This window comes from Octodon degus, unplaced genomic scaffold, assembly GCF_000260255.1.
Source record: "Octodon degus isolate 3935 unplaced genomic scaffold, OctDeg1.0 scaffold00093, whole genome shotgun sequence".
In the NCBI taxonomy this organism is placed as follows: domain Eukaryota; kingdom Metazoa; phylum Chordata; class Mammalia; order Rodentia; family Octodontidae; genus Octodon; species Octodon degus.
The window spans coordinates 1,315,162-1,334,455 of NW_004524669.1; the positions used below are offsets into that span (position 1 = coordinate 1,315,162).

At 37.9% G+C, this 19,294-nt stretch overlaps 2 pseudogenes; both read right to left on the minus strand.

The window, feature by feature from the left end:
• Nucleotides 1-6,327: 6,327 nt before the first annotated feature.
• On the minus strand, nt 6,328-8,963 carry LOC101571374 (annotated as a pseudogene).
• On the minus strand, nt 8,793-8,878 carry LOC111818515 (annotated as a pseudogene).
• Nucleotides 8,964-19,294: the final 10,331 nt, after the last annotated feature.

The following is a 19,294-nucleotide window of genomic DNA, read 5'->3' on the forward strand; positions in this document are numbered from 1 at the left end:
TTTTAATTTAGGACAGGGTCTACAGTGTGTTCAGAATCTCACTATGTGGATTGGACTCATAGTGATTCTCCTATTTTCAGCCTCCCAAGGGCTGGGACTATAGACGCTCACCACCACACCTAGTCTCAGTCACTGTCTCAGTGTGCCCCCAGGGTGGGGCCGGTACTGCACTCTGGGGCTCGAACCCTGGCCGCTGTGCTCTGCCAAAGCAGGCACTTTAGTCCACTGAGCTATCTGGCTGGCCCAGGAGAACATACTCTTAAGTGAAATAAATCAGATCTACATGTGCAAACATGGTATCGTCTCCTTAATGTGAGAACCTGAAAGAAAAAATAAAATCTGAAAGGTACAATAGATACTGGGAAAAGGGAATGAACTTGTTCAAAAGGAAGGAATTATTGAGTTGAGGAGAAGGACAGGAGATGGAGTGGGGAAGAGATATCCATGTATGTAAGCAGGATGATTTGGATAACTTTACTGTAGATTTCTACTGATCTATGGAAGGGAGCAGTTAATGCTTAATTTGTTTTGTCTCTTTAAAAATTCTTTGTCCTTTTTATTTTCTTCATTTCTTATATATTTCTCTCTTTTTTTTCTTTTTTCTATTTTGCATGCACATATCTGGTAAAATGAACAACTAATTTGAAATCAGCACTATACATTACAACAAACACTGTGAAATTTATATTATTTTGTTTAGTGAAATTATGTATCATTTGTAATTTTTTTATTTTGTTTTCACTTTAAAAATAAAATAAAATAAACTGGTGAGATTTAACAAGGAATAAAATGGACCAGTAGAACAGTGTCTGAAAATTTGGCAAAACTACCCAACTTGAGCCACAGGAATTGCTAAGGCTTAAATAGGATGTGACCAAAGGACTTCACCATTTTTTGTCTTTTAAATCTTTTTTCTCTTTTCAACAAGGTCTCTGCAATTCAGGCTTGCCTTGAACTCACAGTGATCCTCCTTCCTCAGCCTCCCCAGTGCTGGGATTACAGGTATGTACCGCCATGCCTAGTGTCATTTTTATGTTTATACATATCCCTGAATCACTGCTTTTCTCTTTCTTTCTTTCTTTCTTTCTTTCTTTCTTTCTTTCTTTCTTTCTTTCTTTCTTTCTTTCTTTCTTTCTTCTTTCTTTCTTTCCTTTCTTTTTTTTGTGTGTGGAACTAAGGACTGAACTCAGTTCCTTGCACTTGCCAGGCAAGCGCTTATTCTACTGAGCCATCTCCCCAGCCCCTACTGTTTTTCAAGCTTTATTAAATATACAAATCACATACAGATGAATGTCCATTTTGTATCTGTGTATTCAAAGTGGTTAGGATAGATATATAGTTACATTCTCTTAATGAATAGAGGGATTTGTTCTAATGGTGTTTGTAAATAGGATATCAAGTCCACATCTTGTACAGCAAATAACCACTAGGAAGAATGTATGCAATGTGTTAATTATTGAAACTGTCCTACCAATTTAGTTTGAAACTGTCTCATTGCTATTTGTTTCTCAATAAAATTATGGGAAAAAAATACAATCACAAAGGGATCTTTTTTTAAAGATTGATTGATTGATTGATTGATTGATTGATTGATTTTAGGGTCTTGCTACACAGTTGAGACTCAGGGTGTTCCTCCTGCCTAAGCATCCCAAGAGCTGGGGCTGACACAGCATGTGGTACCACTGATCAAACTTGGGTCTTTGCACTTGCCAGACAGGTGCTTAGAACCCTGAGCTATCTGCCAACTCTACATAGGGATTTTGTTAAAAAGCAGATTCTGGAATAGAGCAGCTCTAGAGTTGGGCCAGACATGTCTGTTTTCAGGTAATCCCTACACAGCTGATCTAGATGTCATTCTTTGCATTGGAAAGCCCTACCCAGAGTGTGGCTCACTTGTACAGCACTTACCTATCATATATCAAAATCTTGGGCTGATCCCCAGCACTAAAACACAACAACAAAAAAAATGGATCACAATTTCATAGACTACATTTTTGTTGTTGTTCAGTTATTTTGTAGTACTATTCAGCCATAAAAGATAAAATTGACAGCTTTTAGGTAAATAGATGCACCCTGAGACCATATTTTTAAAGTGAAATAAATTGGTCACACGTGTAAATATTGCATTGTTTCTCTGCTGTGGAAAACTTTAAGTATAAATAAGGACAAAAGGGTATAATTGGTATTATGAAATAGGAAAAAATGATTCAAGAGAGGAGGGAACTAGAGGATCAGCCCAAGATTTTGATACATGATAGGTAAGTGCTGTACAAGTGAGCAACATCCCAGGTAGGGCTTTCCAATGTGCTTCAGCCTCCCAAGTGCTAGGTGGCCTGCACCACCATGCCTGGCTTGTGTTGATGTACCTTGATTCTTTTTTTTTTTTTTCCAATCCCTTCAATCCCTTTCCTCCTCCATATTTTTAATTTTTTTTATTTCGCACTCCTTATTAACAAAACTTTGTTTCCATTTTATTCTTACCCCCTCTGTCCATTCCCTCTCCAGTCTTTCTAGTTCTTTCTTCTCTTGAATCAGTTCTTCCTATTTCACAATACCTATTATACCCTTTGGTCCTTATTTATGCTTAAAATTTTCCCCATCAGAGAAACAATGCAATATTTACACGTGTGACCAATTTATTTCACTTAAAAATATGGCCTCAGGTACATCCATTTATCTAAAAGCTGTCAAGTTTATCCTTTATGGCTGAATAGTATTACAAAAAACCTCATATTTTTTTAATCCACTCCTAAGTTGATGGGCATGTGGGTTGTTTCCAAGACTTAGCTATTATAAACTGTGCTGCTATAAAAACATACGTGCGTATATCACTGTGGTGTGATGTTTTTAATTCTTCCAGGAAAATACCGAGAAAAACAACTGGCTTGAATGGAATCTCTAGTCCTAATTTTTAAGGACTCTCTACACTGATTTCCATAGTAGTTGTATCAGTCTACACTCCCAACAGAGGACAAGGGTCCCTTTTTCCCCACAGCCCCTCCAGCATTTGTTATTTGTTGATTTATTGATGATATCCATCCTTTCTGGGGTGAGATGGAATCTCAGTGTTGTTTTCATTTGTATCTCTCAAATAACCAATGACGTTGAATATTTTTTCATATATGTATTTGTTGTTTGTATTTCTTTCTCTGAGAAGTGTATATTTATCTCAGATGCCTATTTTGGAATTGGGTCTTTAAATTTAGGGGATCTGACTTTTTTGAACTCTTTTTACATGTTCTTGATATTACGTCCCTTGTCTCAGTAACAACTGGTTAAAAATTTTCCCACTCTGGGTTGTCTTTTCACTCTATTGGTAATTTCTTTTACTGTGAAAAGCTTTTTAATAGGATTAGATCTCAGTTATTCTTTGTATTATTTCCCATGTGATGTGGATTATTTTTCATGAGATCTGGCTACACCTTTGTATTCAAGAGTTCTACTTATTCTTTCAGCAGATTTAGTCTTTCTACTTTTATAGTTAGATCTTTCATCCATATTAGTTTGCAGAGTAAGAGACACAGGTCTAGTTTTAGTCTTTAGCATGTGGAAAGCCAGTTTTCCCAGCATCATTTATTTATTTTTCAGTATCATTTATTTAAAAACTATCTTTCTTCCATTGAATGTGTTTGGCAACTTTGTCAAAGATAAGTAGTTAAGTATGTTTGGAGTTACGTGTGCTTCTTCTGATCTGTTGCACTGATCCTCAGATTTTATTTTGCTTTGAGTTTTTTGTGTTATAAAATTCTGATTTTCGTTACAGTAGCTTTGTAGTATAATTTCAAGTCAGGGTTTGTGACGCTCCCTGCCTTACCTTTGTTGCCTAGTATTGTTTTTGCTATTCCAGGTCCCTTCTGGTATCAAGTGCATTTTGGGAATGTTTTTTCTAGTTCTGTGAGGTATACTAATGGTATTTTGATTGGGAATGCATTAAATCTGTATAACAATTTTGGAGTGTGGCCATTTTCACTATGTTGGCTTTTCCTATCTATAAGCAAGTTATATCTTTCCATTTTCTGATATCCTTTTTCATCTCCTTTGTCAGAGGAATATAATTTTCAATGTATAGGTCTTTTACTTCCTTTATTAGCTTGATTCCTAAGTTATTTCATTTCTTTCAATGCTATTGTGAAAGGTGTAATTTCTTTTTTTTTTTTTTTTTTTTTTTTTTTTTTTTGAGGAACTGGGGATTGAATTCAGGCTCTTGCTCTTTCCAGGGAAGTGTTTATTCCACTAAGCCATCTCCCTGGCTCCTGTAGTTTCATTAATTTCTCTCTCAGTGGTTTTATAAAAATCATTTATTCATTTATTTGGTATATGATTTCCTATGCAACTTGGACTCCAAATGATCCTCCTGTCTCAGCCTCCCCAGTGCTGGGATTACAGGCATGCACTATCATACCTGGTTTTTGTAGCCAGCCCAGCATGCAGTACTAGGAATCAAACCCAGGTCCTTGTACTTGCCAGGCAGGTGATTATAATGTTGAGCTATCTCCCCAGCTGTCTCTCTCAGTATTTTTGTTCTTTATGTCACAGGAATGCTTTTGACTGTTGAATTTTTATCCAGCTATGCTGCTGAATTCAGCTATTAAATCTGCAAGTCTTTCAGTGGAGTTTTGGGGTCTTCTATGTCATGTCATATCATCCTCAAGTAATAAAATTTAACTTCTTTCTTTCCTATCCTTGTTCTTTTATTTTGTTCTCTTATGAGAACAATTATGTAATTGCTCTAGCTAATGTTTCCAGAAATATATTAAATTGGAGTAGTGTTAGGCATGGTGGCACATGCCTGAAATTCCAGCAGGAAGCTCAGGCAGGAGGATTGCAGTGAATTTGAGGCCAGCCTGGGCACAAAGTGAGCTCAAGTGAAACGTTGTCCCCATTTTAAAGCAACAGCTTTCAATATTTCATCATTTAGTGTGATGTTGGCTGTCAGTTTGTCATTGATTGTTTTTATCATATTGAGGTAAAGACCATCTGTTTCGATTTTCTGTGGTTTTTTTTTTTTAAATCATAAATGGGTGTTGGAATTGTCAAAAGTTTTTCTGCATGTATTGAGATGATCATGTGGTTGTGTTTGTCCTTAGCTCTATTAATACAGGAGGGCAGTTACATTTATTAATAATACATTTATTCATTTGCTTATCTTGAACCATCCCTACATCTCTGGGATGAATCCTGCTTGGTCATGGTGAACAATCTTCTTGATGAGTTGCTGCATTCTATTTGCTAATGTCTTATTGAGTATTTTTGCATCTATGTTCATTAGGCAAATTGGTCTATAGTTCTCTTTTTTGGTTGGGTCTTTTTCTGGTTTTGGTATTAGGGTAATAGCTGATTTCAGAAATGAAATAGTGAGTATTGCTTCCCTTTCAATTTCATGAAAGAGTTTTGAGGTGTATTTGCATTAAATCTTCTCTCAATTTCTTACAGAATTCAGCAGTGAATCCACCTGGGCTTTTATTTGTTGGTAAGTTTTTAGTTACAAATTTAATCTCATTAACTGACATTGAATGATTTAGAATTTTTATATCTCTTTATATTTTCTTAAGTATATTCTATGACTTATTAAAGGTTATTTTGGAGATTGTCCCTTGTGCAACTGAGAAGAATGTATATTCTGATATGAGTGTAATGTATACATCTATTAAGTCCATTTGTCTATAGTTTTTATTTAGTTCCAATATTTATTGATTTTTTTTTTGTCCAGTTGATCTTCTATTTGTGACAATGAAGTAAAGGGAAGAAATTCTCCCAAAGTCATTCCTGGAACCAAGTTTTATTCTGATTCCAAAACCAGAGAAATCTTTTAAAGGAAGATCCTACTAAAAAAGAGAACTACTGGCCAAACTGTCTAATGAACATGGATGAAAAAAAAAATCCTCAATGAAATACTAGCAAACAGAATGCAGCAAATCATCAAGAAGATTATACATCATAACCAAGTGGGATTCATTCAATGCAGGAATGGTTTAACGTATGTACATCCATAAATGCAATAGAACGAAGAACAAAAACCACATGATCATTTCAATAGATGCAGAAAAAGTTTCTGAGAAAGTCTAACACTCATTCATGATAAAAACCCTACAGAGAATTGGAATAGATGGCCTAGCCATCTATGAGAAACCAACAGCCAACATTATACTAAATGGGCAAAAACTGAAGGCCTTCACTTTAAAATCAGGAACAAGACAAGGATTCCATTGTCTCCACTCCTATTCAGTATAGTTCTCGGAACATTAAAAACAGAAGGAATTGAGTAGAGTGCTTGGTCATGGGGAAAACGGTTGTGGTTGACCTGACAGATGGGGGCAGGGAAAGGTTTCACTTCTTCACAATCTGAATGACATCCTCATCCTTCAGTGTGTGGTCTTTACCCACTCTCTATGAATTGTGTTTCACAGAGAGGCCCCAGACCAAAGCATATTTAAATTCTTTGATAAGATTTTTATGAATCTTCATGCAGAAATCCTCCACTGTGGTCCTGGAATAAGGCAGCAACATAGGAGATGTGTAATCTGGTAACTACCCTTCAGGTTTGGTGTAGACTCTCACTAGCTTCACATAGTCCCAGATCTTTTCCAATAAGGTACCAAAATTCCAGTAATGATGGGCAGCGATGGGTACACAGTGTAGCACCTTAAAGATGATATCTAGGGGCCGGGAGATGGCTCAGTGTAATAAGCGCTTCCCTGGCAAGCGCAAGGGCCTGAGTTCAATCCCTGGTTCCGCCAAAAAAAAAAAAAAAAAAAAAAAAAAATTATGTCAACATTATGAATTTTGTATTCAGCCAGAATGCTCTTCAGTTTCAGCATTCAGCTCATTCTAAGGGCAAGTGGCTGTGAGATTCATGTCTCTCTTGTCTCTCTTCTTAAAGCCAATGTTAAGAGGTTTGCTATTCAAGCAAATGCCAAAGCCTTCCAGCTCATTTTCAGTTATCTTCTGTGTCAAGGTTTCAAGACATCCAGAACAATTGGGATCAAATTACATGTACAGGCCACTGCAATGACTTGATGACCTCTACCTTTCCCATCCTTGGCACTTTCAATATACCTGGGAGATTTAGGAGTTGGATCTTGGCACCTTTATACCTCATGACATCAGGCATAATAGTCATAATAGTGAACTCATAGGCTGCCACCTCAGAATACACTCCTGCCAGGTTACTCAGCAGTGTTGACTTCCCCACAAATCCAATTTGAGCATCACTTGTGTCTTGACCACATCAAAACCTTCTTCTGGCCCACCACCACCATCACCCTTTGGTGTAATAATTTCTCTACAAAGCTTAGTAAATTGAGCCTTAAGCAGTCCTAGGTGATGTGCTGTGGCCTTGTTCTTTTGAATCCAAGCCATCTTGGCTTTGATGTAAAATGCTGCTCATGGTGCTGAGTTTAGAGGTACTCAGTAGCCTCCACCCTAGATATCTCCCCTCACACACCAAACTGCGACAAGCCATCTCAAAAAATATTAATTTAAATTATTTATCACAGATTTTGCTATATTGCAGGATTTTGCAGTACCATACAGCATATGTATATTATTAAAATTATAAGTACTAAAATAAATAGAATGTCGTTACTTTGCTGATTTTCACTTATCACAGGGGTGTCTGGAAAGTAACCTCCATAGTAAGTAAGGGACCACTGCACTGCGTTGTATTTTAAAAAAGCACTTTTTTAATCCACTCCTTGCTTGATGGGTATTTTGGTTCTTTCCAAGATTTAGCTATGACAAATTGTACCGCGATAAACATGGATATACATATATTTCTGTGGAATAGTTTTTAATTCTTCTAGGAAGATACCCATAAGGGGAACAGCTGATTTGAATGGGACTTCCTTTTTTTAATAATTTTTTAATCTTTTACTTATTTATTTGGTACAGGACTTCACAACTTGAGACTCATAGTGATTCTTCTGTCTCAGCCTTGCCAGTGCTGGGATTACAGGGGTGCACCACCGTACCCGGTGCCGGGGCCGGTATGACATGTGGTCCTGGAGATTGAACCCAGGTCCTTGTACTTTCCAGGTAGGCGCTTAGACTGCCAAGCTATCTCCCCAGCCTCATGACTGGGACTTCTAATCCTAGTTTTCTTTGTTTGTTTGCAGTACAATGGATCTAGCTCAGAACCTTGCGCTTTCCAGGTAGGCTCTTAAACCACTGAGCTATCTAATACTAGTTTTTTTGTTTTGTTTTGTTTTTCCAGAACTGGGGATTGAACTCAGGCTCTTGCACTTGCCAGGGAAGCACTTATTCTACTGAGCCATCTCCCTGGCCCCTGATTTTTTTCAATTCTTTATTTTAGATATAAGACCTTGACCTCAGGGACAATTAGGTATCATTTTTTTCCCATTCTGTGGGCTATCTTTTCACTCTGTTGGTAATTTCTTTTGTTGAACAAAAGCTTTTTAATAAGGTGAGATCCCATTTGTTGATTCTTTGTAATATTTCCCTTGCAACCTGGCATTTGTTCATGAAGTATCTGCCTATACCTATATTTTTGAGATTTCTACCTACTTTGTCTTCCAGTAGATATAGTGTTTAATATTCAGATCTCTGACCAATTTTTAATTTAGCTTACTGTGTGGTGATAGACATGGGTCTAGTTGTAATCTTCAGTGTGTGGAAGTCCAGTTTTTCCAACACCATATATTAAAGAGGCTATCTTTCTTCCAGTGAGCAGGTTTGGCCCCTTTGTCAGAGGTTAGGTGGCTGAGTGTGTTTGGGGTTGTACCTGTGTCTTTTATTTTGTTCCACTGATCATCAGACCTTTTTTTTTTTTTTTTTTCCTCAGTACCATACTGATTTTAATTAGCAATAATCGTGCCTTGGATAAACCTCATTGGCTTTGATACTGCCACTGCACAAAGCTTACCATACTGATTTTATCACAATAGCTTTGTAGTATATTTTCAGGTTGGGGACAGTCCCCCCCCCCACTTGCCTTTGTTGCCCATAATTGCTTTTGTTATTCTATGTCTTTTCTGGTTCCAAATAAATTTTAGAAATGTTTTTTCTAGATTGTGAAGTATGATAGTAGTATTTTCATTGGGATTGCATTAAATCTTTATAGGCGTTTTGGGAGTATGGTCATTTTTACTAAATTATTTATCCCTATTGAAGAGCAAGGGATATCTTTCCACTTTCGGATATCCTATTGGAGCTTCTTCTTTAGAGTACTGCAATCTTCACTGTCCAGATGTTTTACATCATTTGTTAGAATGATTCCTATGTATTTCTTTTTTCTTTCTTTTTCTTTTTCGGGGTGCTATTGTGAAGGGTTTGGGTTTGGGTTCACTAATTTCTTTCATTGAGTTTGTTGAATATAAAATGCTATTGATTTCTGAGCGTTGACTTTGTATTCAACTCTGCTACTGAATTTGATTATTAAATCTGAAAGTCTCTTGGTGGAGTTTTGGGGGTCTTCTCTATGGAGTATCATGTCATTGACAATAAATACTATGCCACTTCTTCCTTTCGTAATCTTATTTCTTTTATTTCCTTCTCTTGTCTAATTGCTCTGGCTAATGTTTCTGGAACTATATTGAACAACAATGGTGACAGTGGAAATCCTTGTCTTGTATCTGATTTTTTTTTTTTTTTTTTTTTTTTTTTTTGCGGAACCGGGGATTGAACTCAGGCCCTTGCACTTGCCAGGGAAGTGCTTACTCCACTGAGCCATCTCCCCGGCCCCTTGTCTCTGATTTTAAAGTAAAGGCTTTCCTTTCAGTTTTTGTGCACTTAGTATAATGTTGGCTGTTTTTTTTGTTTTGTTTTGTTTTGTTTTGTTTTTTAATCAGGTTGAGTTGAAAATCATCTTTTCTGATTTTTTTTAGGGCTCTTACCACAAATGAGGGACTTTTTCAAAAGGTTTTTCTGCATCTACTAAGATGATTATGTGATTTTTGTCTGTGGCTCTGTTGATGCATGTGTATTACATTTTGTGATTTGTATATATTGAATTACCCCTGCATTTATGAGATGAATCTCACTTCATCATGACATATAATCTTCTTGATGATTTTTCACATTCTGTATGTAGTTATTTTACTGAGACTTTTGCATCTATATTCATTAGGGAGATTGGCCTGTAGTTCTCTTTTCTCATTTCCATATTGCCTGAGGAGGTCTATTTTTGGTCCACTTCCAAGTCCACTGCCTATTATTATTTTAATTCTTATCAATGTGGCTGATCACTCAATTCTATTGAAGGTCATTTTCCTAGCTAGCTGCCTATTTATAAGCTCACTAAAGTGTATTTTATATACCCGTTGGGCTTCAAAATTATTTTTGTTCTTGCTGAATTTTGCTTCAGTTGACCAGTCTGTTTCTTTTGTTTGCCATCAAATAGCAACAGGAGTCGACATAGTGTCTACTGAGCATCTCGGTAGCTTGATTCCGATGTGAAAAGAAGCATAACTCCTCTCAATTTGTCATCTTTTTTGCATTGGTCATTTCAGATCCTGTAGAATGATGGGTCTGAGGAGTTGTTGGGCAAGGTTGCAAAGGGACAAAGAGTGGAAGGCAAGAAGGTACAGGGAACAGAAGGTCTTTGGCCATTGATATGCTATCTTGGTCTATAGCTATGTTGCCAGAATTTAAACAGGAAAGCATTTACACACCTATAATATTCAATAATGGAACTTAGAACAAATGGGGTATACTGATGAATGTCCATTTTGTATCTGTGTATTCAAAGTGGTTAGGATAGATATATAGTTGCATTCTCTTAATGAATAGAATGATTTGTTCTAATGGTGTTTGTAAATAGGATCTCAAGTCCGCATCTTGTACAGCAATTAACCACTAAGAAGAATATATGCAGTGTATTATTTGTTGAAACTGTACTTCCGATTTGATTTGAAACTGTCTCATTGCTGTTTATCAATAAAATTTTGAAAAAAAATAAACAGGAAAGCAGTGTTTGCTGTAATTTCAGTGTGTTCAGGAGGGGCTGCCTAGAGTGGACTAGCGTATATGATGGAGGCAAGACTTTCTATATCCTTTGACAGAGAAGACAGGGCCACACTCTCTCACAGGTATTTTTGCCTGGAAAACATTACAGACTTGGCTCTTATGCTGTACAGCATAATGACCTTGCTATTATGATGACCTTGCTCCATGATGCCTCCTCTTGTCTTCTGAGCTCAACAATTCAAGCCAGGCCCAAATTAAGGGGGAAATTGGCAATACAGCTGCTAAAAAGAAGGAGTGTTATAGTATCATCTATGAAATATGGGGCTGGTTGATTTCTCCAGAGGAGCAATTGTACGGAAGAAGTTGAGTCCCATATTATTGAATCATTGCCCTCTTGGGATGAGCAGAACTTTAATCAGTTTGAAATTCCAAACCAGGACACATGCATGCTAGACCTTCTGCACATTCTGTAGCAGTGCCATTCTTCCTTTTCATTCTTATTCTTTTCCTTCCCACCAGTGTGAACCTGCTTTCTTTTTAGACTTTACTAAACTTAGCTGCTTTTTTCTGTACATTGTGTACAACTCTCAATTCTTTGTTGATGATGCACAAGAACATGGAAACCTGTTCAGGATCACATATCACCCATAGTAGAAATAATACAGGTAAACGTTAGCTTGGTTAGAAAGTATAACTATTATAAACATTTTAAACAGCACACCTCTCTTGTTTTGTTTTGTTTTTTTGGTGGAACTGGGGATTGAATTCAGGCCCTTGTGCTTGCCAGGGAAGCGCTTATTCCACTGAGCCATCTCCCCGGCCCCAGCACACCTCTCTTGGAAACTAACGTGTTTCCTCCTTGGCAGCATACCCTGATCTAAAGAAACTCTTGTCTTTTATACTTCCGTTGTCTATTGGTAAAAATTTTTATAATGCCACTGGCCTTCTGTTGTCTGCATGCAGCAAAGTGGGCAATGTTTTATTAATTTATTTCAGAGCACTGACATAGTAGTAGATTAAAAAGAATGAGGTAGAATTCTAGACCTAAGGTGAACATACATTGCTGAAATAGAATGCTAATGAGCAAGGTGTCAAAGTTATATTATTTTCAAAATTAAAAGAATTTCACATCCATAAAATTATTTATATTTCCTAATAGTGTTTGTGTGTATAACATACAATTACACATACATATGTGAGACTGAGCAAGTGGATGTAGCCTGTAAATTACAGAGATCCAGAAAACATGCAGAAAGACAGCTCCCAAAGCCCTGTACACAGTGTGATCAGAGAATGATATCTTCAGTTCTTCTCATGAGAACTCAAGAAGGTTTTTGATAGGACAGACTAGACCTAATGTTGGCTAAGGCAAAAGGATTGTCATGAGTTTGAGGCTAACTTGAGCTACAGAGTGAGAGTTTGTCTCAAAACATAAGAAAACAAAAAACTCAAAGATAGCTACTGTCTTTGTTACTTTTCTCTCATTGCTGGGACCAAATACACAATACCGAAACTTAAAAAAGGAAGTTTATCTAGCTCACAGTTAGTGGAAGTGTCAGTCCTTGACTGGCTCCAGGGCTGAGTGGTACATGGCAGAGGGCAGCCATTCATGGTGGCAGAAAACATCAAAGAGCAAAGAGAGCAGCAGCAGCTGTGGCAGCTAGTAAGCTTCTCTCCCTTCCTTATATTGTATTCGGGATATCCACCCCAGGGCGGGTGTAGCACTTACATCCATAATCTCAGCATTGGATCATGAATTAATCACAAAGTCTACAAGCCTGCCCTAATGGCTGCATGAGGCTTTGGAGAGACAACTAGACAACTACCATTTAGTTCTCAGCATTGTTTTTTCTTTCATTTAGTGTGTTCTCACTCTGCAAAGTATACTTCTTTTCTGACTTTCATTTGGCCCATGCCTGCTCTCTTTTTTTTTTTTTTTTTTTTTTTTTTCATTTTAGGGACGGATCTACAGGATGTTCAAGATCTCATTACTAGATTGGACTTGTAGTGATCTGCCTGTTTACAGCCTGCCAAGAGCTGGGATTACAGGTATGCGCTACCATACCCAGTCTCATGTTGCTTTTCTTACTTTTTTTTTTTTTTTTGTCTTTTTTTTAGTTACACTATGCAGTTTAGGCTGGCCTTGAGCTTTGTAACCCAGGCTGGTCTCGAATTTATAACAATCTTCCTGCCTCAGTCTCCCAAGAGCTGAGATTACAGGCATATTACACCATGCCTGGCTCCCTGATACTTAATACATGTAAAAATGTTACTGCCCTTTGTGCTTGTTTTCTCCAGTTCTCCAGTCAGAACAAGAAGAACCTAGAAAAAAATCTCTAGGAGTCCCCAGAGCCATAGGGATATGTACCCATAATTTTGAAAAATATTTTTTTAAATTGTTAATAAATATTTTAAAGGTTTAATATTAAAAGGTTGAGGTAGCATATTAGGGCTGCAGCAAATTATCAAAAACTGCATGGAACTTGTCAAGGTCATGGAGACCCAGGGAAGATGCACAAGAAGAGCATCCAGACTGACTCTACAGTTCCTGAGCACTGTAGGTAGAACCGATCAGAAAAGTGCCATTTTCAATATTTAATTTACATCTGGCCCAAAGTAAAGACAGCTTTTGATACCAAAGTTTAAATTTGTACCACACCAAGGAAGTTTTTGATAGGATAACTGTTCCAAGGTCTTTTTTATTTTTTATTTTTTATTTTTTTAGAGAAGGGTCTACAGGGTATTCAGGGTCTCACTACTAGATCAGACTGATAGTGATTCTTCCAAGGTCTTATTTACACCAGAAATTCCAGATACAAAAGACTCCTTTCCCTTTATCCTCAGGCTTCTGTGAATCTGTTCACTAGCCCACTTTCATTCATTCTGCAGGGTTATTTTTTTTTTTTTTTCCAGAACTGAGGATTGAACTCAGGCCCTTGTGCTTGTCAGGGAAGAGCTTATTCTACTGAGCCATCTCCCCAGCCCCTGAGGGTTACTTCTTTCCGTCTACAGTATATTTAAATTTCCTGCTAATTTCTCTGTGTGGCTTGGCCGATGCTTTGTTCAGAACATAAGAATCCTGGAAAGAATTAACCTGGGTCTCACCATCCTGTTATAGGGTAAAATCTTGCCAAACCAATCAGTTACTTGTAAGACCACAGAGAGCTGAAATTAGGATATTGCATCAATCTCAGTGAGGAAAGTACCCATGAGAGAGGTTGTTGAACAAAAAAGTTTTCTATTGTGGGTACAAAACCAACACTCTGACTCTGACTTTTTGTAAGGACAGCTAAATTGTTGGTCCCCATTTGGACTTTACCTTCAGGATATATGATTTTCTGGTTTCCATAATAACCACATTACCTCATTTTCAGGAATTTGACAAAAATGTCACTTAATTGCCACAAGGTTTACATTTCCCAGACACAGTGGATTATCTGCTTTTTATGGGGCATTGTGATTTATTGTGTGTCCTATTCTCCAAGTTTTCCTATTTGCTCCTATTTATGACCTTGTTTTTCTATAAGTGGGTTTATGGTTACTACATGGGAGAGGGTGAAAGAGTGCATGTATCTATAGTTTAAGTGAACCTAAGTGACCCTCCCTTAAGATTGCATCTCCTTTGTTTCATCAAGGAGAGATGGCTCAAGGAACTTAATTTTATTGTTAGATATTTTACAACAGAAATTGACTTGTATATTTCTGGTGAAATTGAACAAAACCTGTAGGGAACCATTGGTTTCTCTGTGTAATCCATTGTACCCAGGGCAAAACGACAGCAGGAATGAAGACAAGACAGACAAGAAGACAAGAGCTGGGTTACATGATGACCCATCTGCCTGGCTGGCTAAACAACCCCGAGAACAACAGTAAGGTCCTTTATTTATACTTTTACAAAGCTGTAAGACATAAGGTTGCCTAGACCTAATAGCCCACAATGTCCAGGCAGGATGTTTTTTTCAAGACTGAAGTACTTTGACTGCTTTAGGCAACAAGGCCTCATCTTGCCCTCCCATATATGATCAATTTCAGCTTGGTGTTTCCCAATAAAAGCTTCATGTCAGATAAGAGAAGAGCTTTTTATTTGGAGAAATATATGCTACACACAGATCCCCAAAACCTTCCCCTACTTCTGGAACTTCTTTGGACATATTGGATCTGAGTTTTAAAAACATTCATTTAGCCCAAATTCCTGAGCCTCAGGAATTCACCAGAATAACATGCCTGAGACTTGAATTGTTACTTTCTTATAGTCAGACAAAACCAATAAGTCAGACACATGTTCAAAACTTCCCTTCCTTTTCCTATGACAGAACTTTCCAGGAGACAAAGATTGAGACTGCTGTGGCAACAAACTTCATTGAGCTAAACCTGAGCATACTGTCAAGTGAAGGTTAATGACCTCTTGAGTAACAGCAGAAAGTAAGCTACAAAGAGATAAATTGTGCTAATTGTACCCAGAGTCTCTGATTTGAGAGATTAATGAGGAAACTCCGTCCCTCTTCCAGCTTGAAGACTATAGCTGCTGCCTGTGATCAACCCTGAGTTATCAGGATTTCAGTGGACTGCAATATACCTAACCCAGATCTTGTCTATCTTTTCTTCATTCCAACTGCCATTTCTCCCTGGGTATAATAGATCACATGGAGAGATCAGTGGATCCCTACATATGCCCAAACAGAGACACCCAATATGAGTTAAGTGCGGGCAACAGGAACATTTCTAAAGAGTGCGCATAAAAGAGGGAATAGAATTTGGTTAGAGCCAGTATTCAGCACAGGCATTCATTGGTACTGGCACATTAGGTGTAAAACTTGGGGATGGAGGCTCACTAGAGCCAGGACAGTGTGCCTGGATGAGGGTCAAGACATGGATATCTACTCTAGGAATGTGCTGAACCACTGCATCCTTTCATCCGCATAAGAAAATGTTTTGTTTTATAGTTCATACTGGCCTTCACTGTGTAGGTCAGGCTGGCCTCAAACTCATGGTGATCCTCCTGTTTCAGCTTCCTGGGATTACTGGCAGGTACACTACAGAAATATTTTTGAGGCTCCATACAGGTGCTAGGTACTGTGCCTGGCACTGAGGAGAGATAGGTGAATATGACATAGTCCTTCCTGCCTGTGGCCAAGACCAAACAAATAAAAATATCAGGTTATAGGTTGTGAAAATGCTCCAAAACAAACTAACTGGGCATAGTGATGGAGAATGACTGAGGATCAGTAAGATATAATTTAGATTGGGCAGTAAGGAAAGGCCTTGATGAGAAGGGATGTTCACCTAGGGCCAAATAGGATTCATTTATACTTGGGGGCACTTATGTGATCCTGAGCAAAAGCTGCTGGTAAATGAAGGGTTCACAAATCAAAGTAGGAAGGAAGATCAAGGGGAGAGCCCTTCTGTTGAAAGGAACCTGCTGTGAAGATACAGCTCAGAGGATGGTCTTTGGCAGTATGAATACTTACATCTTGATGTATTTACTTATGGATATTACAAACATTTATTAAGTGCTGGTTGTGCGCTAGCTACTGCTAGAGGTGGCATTATGAGAAAATAAAGTAGATAGGACTGTTGTCTTGATGGAGGTTACTGTTTAAGGGGGAGGTAGGAACACCAGAGAAGTGCCAACTGTAATAGTCCTACAAAGGAAAAAATGCAAGGGACTATGAAATAATGGGCCACTTGCTTGAGGCTGGGCAGAGAAGGTGCATACAGTTACTTTGCCATGAAGGCACAAAGACTGATCACAAAGATTTGGTGAGAAGGACACGACAGAGAGAAGAAATATGTGCGTGAAGATGGTGAAGGACAGAAGCTTAGAAAAAAATCTAGTGTGGCTTACGTAAAGTGAGCAGGGAATATGGAGGGTATGGGATCATGGATATTAGTGGGTAGTCAAATGATGGTTCTTAGGACTGTATCTTAAATGCAGTGACTCTTATAGAGAGTGACTTTTTGGGAAAAATGAATTGGTAGAAGACAGATAAATAAGTAGGATAGAGGCCAATTATGAAACAGTTGCAGTTGCCCAGACAAAAGAAGCTCATGGTTTAGAATAGGGTGATGTATGGAGAAGTGAGAAATGTAAGAATCCCATATATGCTGTGGGGGTTGATCAACAAAATTCTCTGATGGGTTGTGTCGAAGTGATTTCTGTTTCTCTCTTGAGAAAGTGAATATATGATAGTATCACTTATACCAGTGGAGAATTATAGGATTAAGGTCAAATGTGAAGGCACCAATGAAGAATTTGGATTTGAATCATCTGATCTTGAAATAGATAGTAGGCAATTGGACATGTAGGGCTAATGGATTATAATTATGCCTTGAGCGTAAATATGAATTATCTCTTAATGCAAAGAAAGTTTGAACATAAGGCAATTCTGACCCCTTCTTTCTTGTTCTTCAGTATGATTTTAGTTGTAAAAGAACATTATAATTCATACTTTCTTTTGCATTCTGTATTGGCTCTGGAGAGTAGGCAGGCCATGTGTGCAGAAAAATATCAAGTTGCTCTTTTTCAATATGTAAGGGTCAAACATCTTTCAGTGCTTAAGAATACATTCCAGGACTGGGGAGATGGCTCAGTAGAATAAGTGCTTGCTTGGCAAGCACAAAAGCCTGAATTTAATCTCTGGTTCCACAAAAAAGAAAGAAAGAAAAAAGAATGCATTCCAAAAAAGTAAGATACTTCAACTCTGTGTTAAAAAAAAAGAAAAGAAAAGAAAGAAAGAAAGAAAAAAGAAATAATTTGGGCATCCCTCTTTATTTTTATTCGATTTCTAGACCATGAAGGCATCCCTTAGGTAGATTCCACTTCAGGACAGGTGGATGTCACCTGGAGAGAGAAGAAGACAAAATCTAGGGCTGGGGAGAAAGCTCAGCAGTCTAACCATCTGCATGTCAAGGGCAGGGTCCTGAGTTCTATCCCCGGTATTGCATGCCATGCCAGCTCCTGAACCATGGGCATATTGTGCCAGGTGTGGGGGTGCACATCTGTACTACCAGCACTAGGGAGGCTGAAAGGAGGATCACTATGAGTCTGAACTGCATAGCAAGACCCCGTATCCAAAAAAAAAAAAAAGACAAAATCCAACCAGCCTATCCACCTTGAATCTAACAAGTAATTTTATCCTCCTAGGAGCTTATAAACTGTGTACTTATTGTATATTTATAAACGAAAGGAGTAAAAGACTTCAACTTTGAACTACGCACTTACTCCTATAGGACATTTATAAGCAAAATTTTAAATTGGTCTTATTTGACAGTAATGTTAAAAGAAGGAAGCATAACTTTGTAATTAACTACTTGGCTTCAGTGGGGATTCACCAAAGAGATGCTGGGGAAACCCGTTCTCTGTTTTAAAAGTGGAAGCTTCTCTAAAAACATTTAACTAACTGGCAGGGTAACTTCTGTTTGTGAAAGTTCTATAAGAGATAGTTAAAAGCCTGAGCAAAATCCTTACCTGTGAAATAGTTGTAGTTGTCCAGACAAAAGAAGCTCATAGCTTAGAATAGGGTGATATATGGAAAATTGAGAAATATAAGAATCTCATATATGCTGTGGGGGTTGATCAACAAAATTCTCTGATGGGCTGTAAACTTTATAAGTTTACAGTAAAGGCTTTAAAGTGCACAATTTATCAAAGTATTTTTCCTATGCACATAAATGATGATAAGACATAGGAGGAGAAGAGGAAAGGTTGAAGATCCTCCTTCAGGTTAAATGTGCTTCAGTCCCATAAGTGTAGTGCTTTTGGAAATAGCTCCTTATGGTTTCACTCAGAAGTCTGTATTTTCCATGGTGTCTCAGGTTCAGTCTCCTGAGGAAGATCTGTTCATAGCTCTAAGCCAGGTCATGGATTTTTTGTGTATTCTCTTGGACAGGTAAAATTCTAATGTCTCACCTGACCCAGGAAAAGGGTATGTGTCTATCCTTTAAGATGACTTCACTATCTTCATCATCAGCAAATGCTCATTTTCTATGAGTTTAACTTAGTTGTTGAGTAGGAGAAAAAGTTGGAACAGTCTACAGTATTCTTTTTCTAATTTTACATTCCTCTACAAGGAAAGCACAAAATTGTAGGAAAAGCTTAGGAGTAAGGCCAGAGAAAGTAGAATGAAGCATATCAGGGTTGACATTTACTCTAGACTATAGAGGAGGATCAGAGCCAGTCTGTCCCAGTGAAACTTGTCCTCAAGTCTTTTTTTTTTTTTTTGGTGGTACCAGGGACCGAACTCATGACCTTGCACTTGCCAGGCAAGCACTTATTCCACTGAGCTATATCCCCGACCACTAAGGTTTTGCTCATTTGTTTCCAGTACTGGGGATTGAACTCAGGACCCTGAGCTCCCAGGACCTAGGTTGG